This window comes from Enhydra lutris, unplaced genomic scaffold (assembly GCF_002288905.1).
Source record: "Enhydra lutris kenyoni isolate GAN:26980312 unplaced genomic scaffold, ASM228890v2 scaffoldscaffold8, whole genome shotgun sequence".
In the NCBI taxonomy this organism is placed as follows: Eukaryota; Metazoa; Chordata; class Mammalia; order Carnivora; family Mustelidae; genus Enhydra; species Enhydra lutris.
Window position 1 is genome coordinate 30,200,791 of NW_019154092.1, and position 8,512 is coordinate 30,209,302.

Consider the following 8,512-nt stretch of genomic DNA (forward strand, 5'->3'; position numbering starts at 1 on the left):
CATAGATCTTGTACAGATGTGTTAAATAAAACTGGTTATTTAAATTGGCTTGGGGGAAACCCCAATACTTGAACATAGGTAGCGTCATTTCTAAATTAAAGTCGTCCTCTCAATTTCTAAAATCTAAGTTGCATTAAAATTCCACAAGGAGGCAGACTGGTTCCATTAAACTGGGCTTACTGCACTGATGTAAATACATTCTAGATATTCCCAGTATTGGCATCCCCAAGTATAAAACAACTTTTTAAGCCAACATAGGGAATCTATGAAGGTATTTTCTCCCAGAGACAACTCTACAAATGATGCTTAATTTTATAAATCAGTTCACAAATCTTCCCATTAAATTAGGTGTAACAGAATCATAGAATTTTACATTTAAACCAAATACAAGAAATAATTTATTTAATTACAGAATTCTGCCCAAGTGCAGATATCTTTACTCTTGGTTTACAAAAACCCATGGCAGTGGGAATTTAAAATGATGTAGTTGTTGCAGAAAAAGGTATGACAGCTCTTCAAAATATTGAACATCTAATGATTCAAAAATTCCACTTCTGGGTATATATGAAAAGAAGTGAAGCATAGACCTAAACAGGTATTTGTACACCAGCGTTCATAGCAGCATTATTCACAGTGTCAAAATGTGGAAGCGACCCTTCTATATCATTGAATGAATGGATCAGTAGAATGTGGTAGACATGTGCAAGAGAATATTCAGCCTTAAAAAGGAAGGGAATTCTGACACACTCTGCAACACAGATGAACCTTAAAGATATTATACTAAGCGAAATAAGCCAGACTCAAAGGACACATATTACATGATTTCCTTTTTTTTTTTTTTTAATTTTGTTTATTTATTTGACACAGAGAGAGATCACAAGTAGGCAGAGAGGCAGGCAGAGAGAGAGAGGAGGAAGCAGGCTCCCTGCTGAGCAGAGAGCCCGATGCAGGCCTCGATCCCAGGACCCTGGGACCATGACCTGAGCCGAAGGCAGAGGCTTTAACCCACTGAGCCACCCAGGCGCCCACATGATTTCCTTTTATATGGTATACCTAGAATAGTTAAGCACATAGAGACAGAAAGTAGGACAGTGGTTACCAGGGGTAGGGGAAGGGGGACTAGGGAATTATTGTTTAGTGAGTACAGACATTCAGTATGGGAGGATGAAAAAGTTCTGGAGACTTCACAACAGAGGGAGCATACTTAATGCCACTGAACCATCCACATAAAAATGGTTGAAGTGGGGTGCCTGGGTGGCTCAGTCATTAAGCGTCTGCCTTTGGCTCAGCTCGTGATCCTGGGGTGCTGGGATTGAATCCTGCATCGGGCTCTCTGCTCAGTGGGGAGCCTGCTTCTTCCTCTCCCGCTCCCCTTGTTTGTGTTCCCTCTCTTGCTGCCTCTCTGTCAAATAAATAAATAAAATCTTAAAGAAAAAATGGTTGAAGTGGTACCATTTGTTAGGTATTTTTTTTTTAAACCACAATTAAAAAAAGACATGGTAAAGAAAATTAAATTCAAATAGAGAAATTTATAAATACTAAAATTCCCACTTTACTGTATGTACTTCCAAAATCTATAAATATCCATCTGCACCCTTGTGTAAATAAATAACTTGATATTTTAAATTGTATACGAAGTCAAGAGAGAAAATCTACCTCCTTCTTGTCCTGGGGGAAAAAAAAAACTGGGGGCAACGGTGGGGGGGGTGCTCAGTCGGGGGAGCGTGCAACTCTTGATCTCAGAGTTGTAGGTTCGAGCCCCACATTGAGTTTAGAGATTACTTAAAAATAAAATCTTTATAAAAAAATGTTTAACATACAGGAAAATTTACTTTTAACATTTTGAGAATTCTATGAATTTTAACACATATATAGGTTTGTGTATCTATCATAAGAATCAGGCTGTAGACCGGTTCTGTCCCTTCAAAAAACTGTTTGTGCTAAAACCTCAGAGTCACACCTACCCCAACACTAACTTGGGGAAACTACTGATCTCTTCTCCTTATCTTACTATCTTTTCTAGAATGTCATGTAAATGGTAACAACCAATATGTAGCCTTCTGTATCTTTCTTTTTCTGCTTAGCATAATGCCTTTCAAGGTCATGGAAGCTGCTGCCTGTATCAATTGTTAATTCTTTTTAATACTGAGTAGTATTGCATTGAACAAAGACACCACAGTATTGTTTAGGCATTCAACTCTTGAGGGACATTAAGGTGGTTTTCTGTTTCTTGCAATTATGAATAGAACTGCTATATAGGCTTTTTGTGTAAATACAAGTTTCAGTTACTCTGGGGTAAATACACAGGAGAGGGATTGCTGGGTCATAACATAGGTGCATGTTTACTTTCAAAACAATTGCTAAAGGGGTTTCTATGGTGGCCTTACCATTTTGCATTACCCACCAGCAATGTATGAAAGTTCCAGTTGTTCTATATCTTTGCCAGTAATTGATATTGCTGGCATAAATAAAATAAAAATAATTGTACGTACTTGAAAGTCAGCATTTTTAAAAAATATATTTTTTAAAAAATTGTAAGTGAACTCTATGCCACATGTGGGGGTCAAACTCACAGCCTTGTGATCAGGAGTCACATGCTCTACTGACTGAGCCAGCTGGGTGCTCCACTAGTATTTTTATGTTAGACATTCTAGTAGTGGGTGAGTAGTGTTATCTGATCATGTTTTTTTTTTTTAATTTTATTTATTTATTTGAGAGAGAGAGAGAGAGATCATGAGCAGGCGGAGGGGGAAGAGAAGGGCCAGAGGGAGAGAAACAGATTCCCCGCTGAGTGCAGAGCCCAAATGGGATCATGACCTGAGCTGAAGTCCGATGCCCAACCGACTAAGCCACCCAAGCTCCCCTCTCATCATGGTTTGTTTTTAAATCATTTTAAAAAGTTGTGTGCCATGGATCTTCAAAAGGAATATTTGATAAGATATATTGCATTTCTGTTTCTCAGTCAATTTTCTTTCTTCAACTTAGTATACAGCATTTATGGTTTTATTTCTAGTTTTTTCTAGATATAAAAACCTCGTGTTTCTTAAGCTTTGCCATTAGAAATATGTTACTCCTTTCAAAACTCAGTAAGACCTTCCTCCAAAAAACCAACAACATTTCAAATGTTGGTTCTATCCCTAACATGATTTACTAATTTGTATATGATACTTCCATAATTGGGAGATACCACCCATGACAGAAGGATGTCCACGTGTGGGACACTCTCCCAAGTAGTACCAGAGAGATGAGTAAGATAGACTATGGCTTCCCATACTTCCCAGTGCTGTATATACTAAATTACTAAATTACTAAATGTACTAAATTACTAAATGTAATTTCGTAATGTTATAGGATTGACTATGAAGCCACCCCAATTTGTAGTTAAAACCTGAAAACAAATTTTCTAGGCTGAGATAATTTTATTGATGAATTCTTCCAACTATTTAAAGAATAATACCAATAGTAAGTGATCTCTCTTAAGAAAATATGGGGAGCACTTCCCAACTCATTTTATAAGGCCAACATACTCTATTATCAATACCAGACAAGAATAGTACAAGAAAACTACAAGAAAAAAAATGATCATATCAATTGATGCTGAAGATATTTGACAAAGGTTAACAAAGTTATGATTAAGAAAAAGCAATAAAGCAAATTACAGCTCATATGATACTAATAAAGGAAAAATGTTTTTCCCCTAAAATTGGATATTAGGTAAAGGTATCTACTCTCACCACCCATTTTCAACATCTTACTGGAAATCCTGGTCAGTACAATAAGGGAAGACAAAATAATTAAAATGCATATGGATTGGAAAAAGAGATAAAATTGTTCCTAATTACAGATTATTCTACACTGACACCAGACAAGGACAGTGCAAGAAGACCATAGACCATCTATCATGAACAAACATAGAAACAAAAATACTCACTAAAATATTTGCATACTGACTCTAGCAATACACAAAAAAGATAACATATCATGTACAAGGGGATTTATTTTAAAGATGCAAGGCTGGGGGCGCCTGGGTGGCTCAGTGGGTTAAAGCCTCTGCCTTCAGCTCGGGTTGTGATTCCGGGGTCCTGGGATCGAGCCCCGCATCGGGCTCTTTGCTTGGCAGGGAGCCTGCTTCCTCCTCTCTCTCTGCCTGCCTCTCTGCCTACTTGTGATCTCTGTCTGTCAAATAAATAAATAAAATCTCAAAAAAAAATTAATAAAAAAAAAAGATGCAAGCCTGGTTCACAATTTAAAATTAATTAATGTACCATATTAAACCACATGATCATAACAACTGATACAAAAAAAATTGACAAAATTCAATATTTGTTCATAAAAATTCTTAGCAATCTAGAAGTAGAAGGGATTTCCTCAATCTGATAAAGGGCATCTACAAAAAATTACAACTAACACTATGTCTAATGGTAAAATCCCGAATGCCTCTCCCACTAAGATCAGAACAAAGCGAAGATGTCCATTTTCACCATTCTTATTCAACACCACACAGGAAGTCCTAACCAGTGTAACAATAAAAGGAAAAGAAATATAAGGCATACAGATAAGAAAGGAATAAAATGAGCTCTTCTCATAGGTGGTATTATTATATAGAAAATCCCAAACTATCTACAAAGATCTCTTAGAATAGGGGTGCCTGCCTGGCTTGGTTGGTAGAGCATACAAATCTTGATCTCGGGGTTGTGAATCTAAGCCCCACTGAAAAACTTAAAAATCATAAAAAAAGCTCTTAGAATAAATGAGTTTAGCGAGGTTGCGGGATATAAGGTTAACACACAGAAATAATTTTTATTTCTGTATATTATGAAATAAATTGGAAATTAAAATAAAAAATCAGAATGATTTATAATGGTACCAAAAATGTGAAATACTTAGGTATAAATCTAATAAAATGTGTGGAGGTAATAGCCAAACTATGGAAAGAGCCCAGATGTCCATCAACAGATGGATGGATAAAGAAGATGTGGTGTATATATATATATATATATATATATACAATGGAATACTAGGCGGCCATCAATCCCCCCGGAAATCTTGCCATTTGCAATGACGTGGATGGAACTAGAGGGTATTATGCTAAGTGAGTTAAGTCAATCAGAGAAAGACAATTATCATATGATCTCTGTGATATGAGGAATTTGAGAGGCATGGAGGGGGATCATGGAGGGATCATTGTACCCTCACCTAATGCCATATACAAAAATTAACTTAAAGAGCTAAAATTGTAAAACTCTAAGAAGCAAGCACAGAGGAAAAGCCTTGTGACACTGGATTTGGCAATGATTTCCTAGATATGACACCAAATGTACAGACAACAAAATAAAAAATAGATTGGACTTTATATTGAAAATTTTTGTGCACCATAGGACACTATTAAGATAAAAAATCCATAGAATGGGGGAAAGTATTTGTAAATTATGTATCTGATCAGAGGTTAATATCTGTAATACGTGGAGAATTCCTACAACTCAACAAGAACAAAACCCAAACAACCTGATTAAAACAGGGGCTAAGAGCTTGAACAGACAGTTCTCCAAAGAAGATTAACAAAGGCCCCCAAAGCCACAAAAAGATGTTCATGATTAGTCATTAGAGAAATGCAAGTCAAAACCACAATGAGACACCACTTCACACCCATTAGGATGGCTATTAGCACCAACTAACAAAACAGGAGACAAATGTCGGTGAGGATGCGGGGAAGTTGGAACTCTTACACCTTGATAGTTGGAATAGTGAAACAGTGCAGTTGCTGTGGAAAGTGGTACGGCAGTTCCTCAGAAAATTAATAATCCAGCAATTCCACTTCTGGGTATATACTTCTGGGTATATACTCCCAAAGAACTAAAAGTAGGAAAACAAGGTATTTGTACCCCTGTTCCTAGCAACATACTTGCAACAGCCAAAAGGTGGAAACAATTCAAATGTCCATTGATGGATAAACAGATTAATGAAATGTGGTATATACATGCAATGAAGTAATAGCCTTAAGGAGGAAGGAATTCTGACACATGCTCCAACATGGATGAAGCCTGAAGACATACTAAGTGAAATAAGCTAGATTCAAAAGGACAAATTGTATGATTTCACCTGTATGGTATATCTAGAGTAGTCAGATGTGTAGCGACAAAAAATTGGGACCGTGATTACCAGGAACTGGAGGGAGAATGGAGAATTATTGTTTAAAAAGTACAGACAATCAGTATGGGATGATGAAAGAGGTGTGAAGATGGATGGTGGTGATGGCTGTACAACATGTGAAGGTATGTAATGCCACTGAACTGTACCTTTAAAAATGTTTAAAACAGTATTTTGTTATGTATATTTTACCACAATTTTTCTTAAAAGGATGTATATTTATGTATATTTTACCACAATTTTTCTTAAAAGGAAAAAAATGTTTCTAGTTATCAGTAACATAGTGCTTATGATGATGGATGTGAAATTGTAATTTGCTACCTCCTTTAATTTTCATTACACTTTATCTGGGAAGTTCAAGTTCTACATGGAATTGTGGTTTCTCTTTCTGGACTATTTTAGTTCCTTCCTCTCTGCACCTTTCCCCTCACCTCCTCTCCTGCTCTTTCTTGAGCCCTTGACTTCATAGGGTGGGGATATGGCCAAGGAGGTAAGTTTTTTTTCTTGTACTTTTTTTTTTCTCCTTCTTAAAAAAATTATTAAATTTTTTAATTTTTTAATAAACATATAATGTATTTTTATCCCCAGGGGTACAGGTCTGTGTCTTGTACTTTTAATATGCTGAACTGTTTTCCTTTAATCCCAAATTATGCCACTTTTGATTCAGTTACGGTTTTAAGTTTTTTTCTTGAAAAATTTAATCTAATCTGCTAACATAGTATATTACAGTAATAGGTTTTCTGATGAATCATGCTTGCATTCCTAGGATCGCCTTACCTGATTATTTTATATACTGAGTTTGATTTGCTATTTAGGATTCTTGTATCTGTGTTCACTTTTGCTTTTCCTACACCATCCTCCGAGGTTTTGGGAGGGTCTGAAATTGTATCCAATTTAGAAGCTGCAAGTTAGCCTGTTGTGTTTCATGGATAATGGCTGAAGACATGAGACTCCTGGGACACGAAGGACTTGATTGCTCACACCATAGCAAGTGGCACAAGCAGCACTTGCATTATTACCTCTGGCCCCTGATCCCACAGTAGCAAATTGAAAGGTCTCTGGTGGGTGCTGCACATGCTGTGAATTTTGGGCAGTGGCTAAGCTTGGGGAATTTGCCTCTTACACAGGCCTGATCTGTCACAGACCTTATCCTTTAAGGTTGTTCACTGATAAATGGCCTGAGCCAAGAGTGGTCACAGCCCTCCATTGTTGAAATAGCTAGCAAGAATGTAGAGGAAGTCTTAGGGTCTGAGGTAGATGCCTTTCCCAGCATGGTCTTATTTCAAGATTACACTACCCTCAATTAACATGATGAACATTTTTTTTTCTAATCCCAGAAACTATTGAAATAAGCTAGATATTTATGTGCTGCTTGAAGTTTTGGTAAAACACAGCAAACAATGCTTGGTTTGGGAAGAGAAAGGGAAGAATTTTGATGTGATTATTTTAACAGTAATTGTTTTTTTTTTTTTTTTTTTTTAAGATTCTATTCATTCATTTGACAGAGAAAGAGACAGCAAGAGCAAGAACACAAGCGGAGGGAGTGGGAGAGGGAGAAGCAGGCTTCCCACCGAGCAGGGAGCCCCGTGTGGGGCTAGAACTCAGGACCCATGACCCAAGACAAAGGCAGACACTTAATGACTGAGCCACCCAGGTGCCCCCAACAGTAGTTGGCTTTCTATTTTTTCTTAGTAAATATATCTCTTTTTCAGAAAGTTCTCAAGTATTCATGATCTACTCTATTTTTAGGTCTTCTAAAGATTTTATTTATTTGAGAGAGAGCACGAGCAGGGGAAGAGGGCAGGGCAGAGGGAGATGGAGAAGCAGATTCCCCGCCGAGCAGGGAGGCTGACCTGACTCCATCCCAGGACCCTGGGATCATGACCTGAGCCCAAAGCAGATGCCTAACCAGCTGAGCCACCTACGCATCTATCTCTGTCTTTTTCATTCAAGTTATTACTTGTGCATTTTTTTATCAGTCTTTTAAGTTTTCATTCCCCCTAGAGATCAGGTTTTGGTTCACATTCTACAGCTCCTGCATGTTCTTTTAATCTCCATTCTTCCCCATATGAAGCCATGGAAACTAACTCCTTAAACCTTCCATGTGTCCACTACGGAGTTCGACCTTGAGTGGGAACTATCTTTCCAGTTCACTCTGTTTTGTGGTTAGGCCCAGCACATCTTCCACCTTCAGAATCTGTGAAAAGTCAAGGCTGTGTTCCCCAATCTCAAGGAACATTTCCAGCTCTTCCAGAGCTTCCTCATCTTGCCCTGCTCTAGCAGCAGTAAGGAAGGTCTGTGGGCAGAATTCTGAAGCAGAGTAATCATTTGCTAGAGGAGATGCTTCATGTCATCCTCTGAGGCA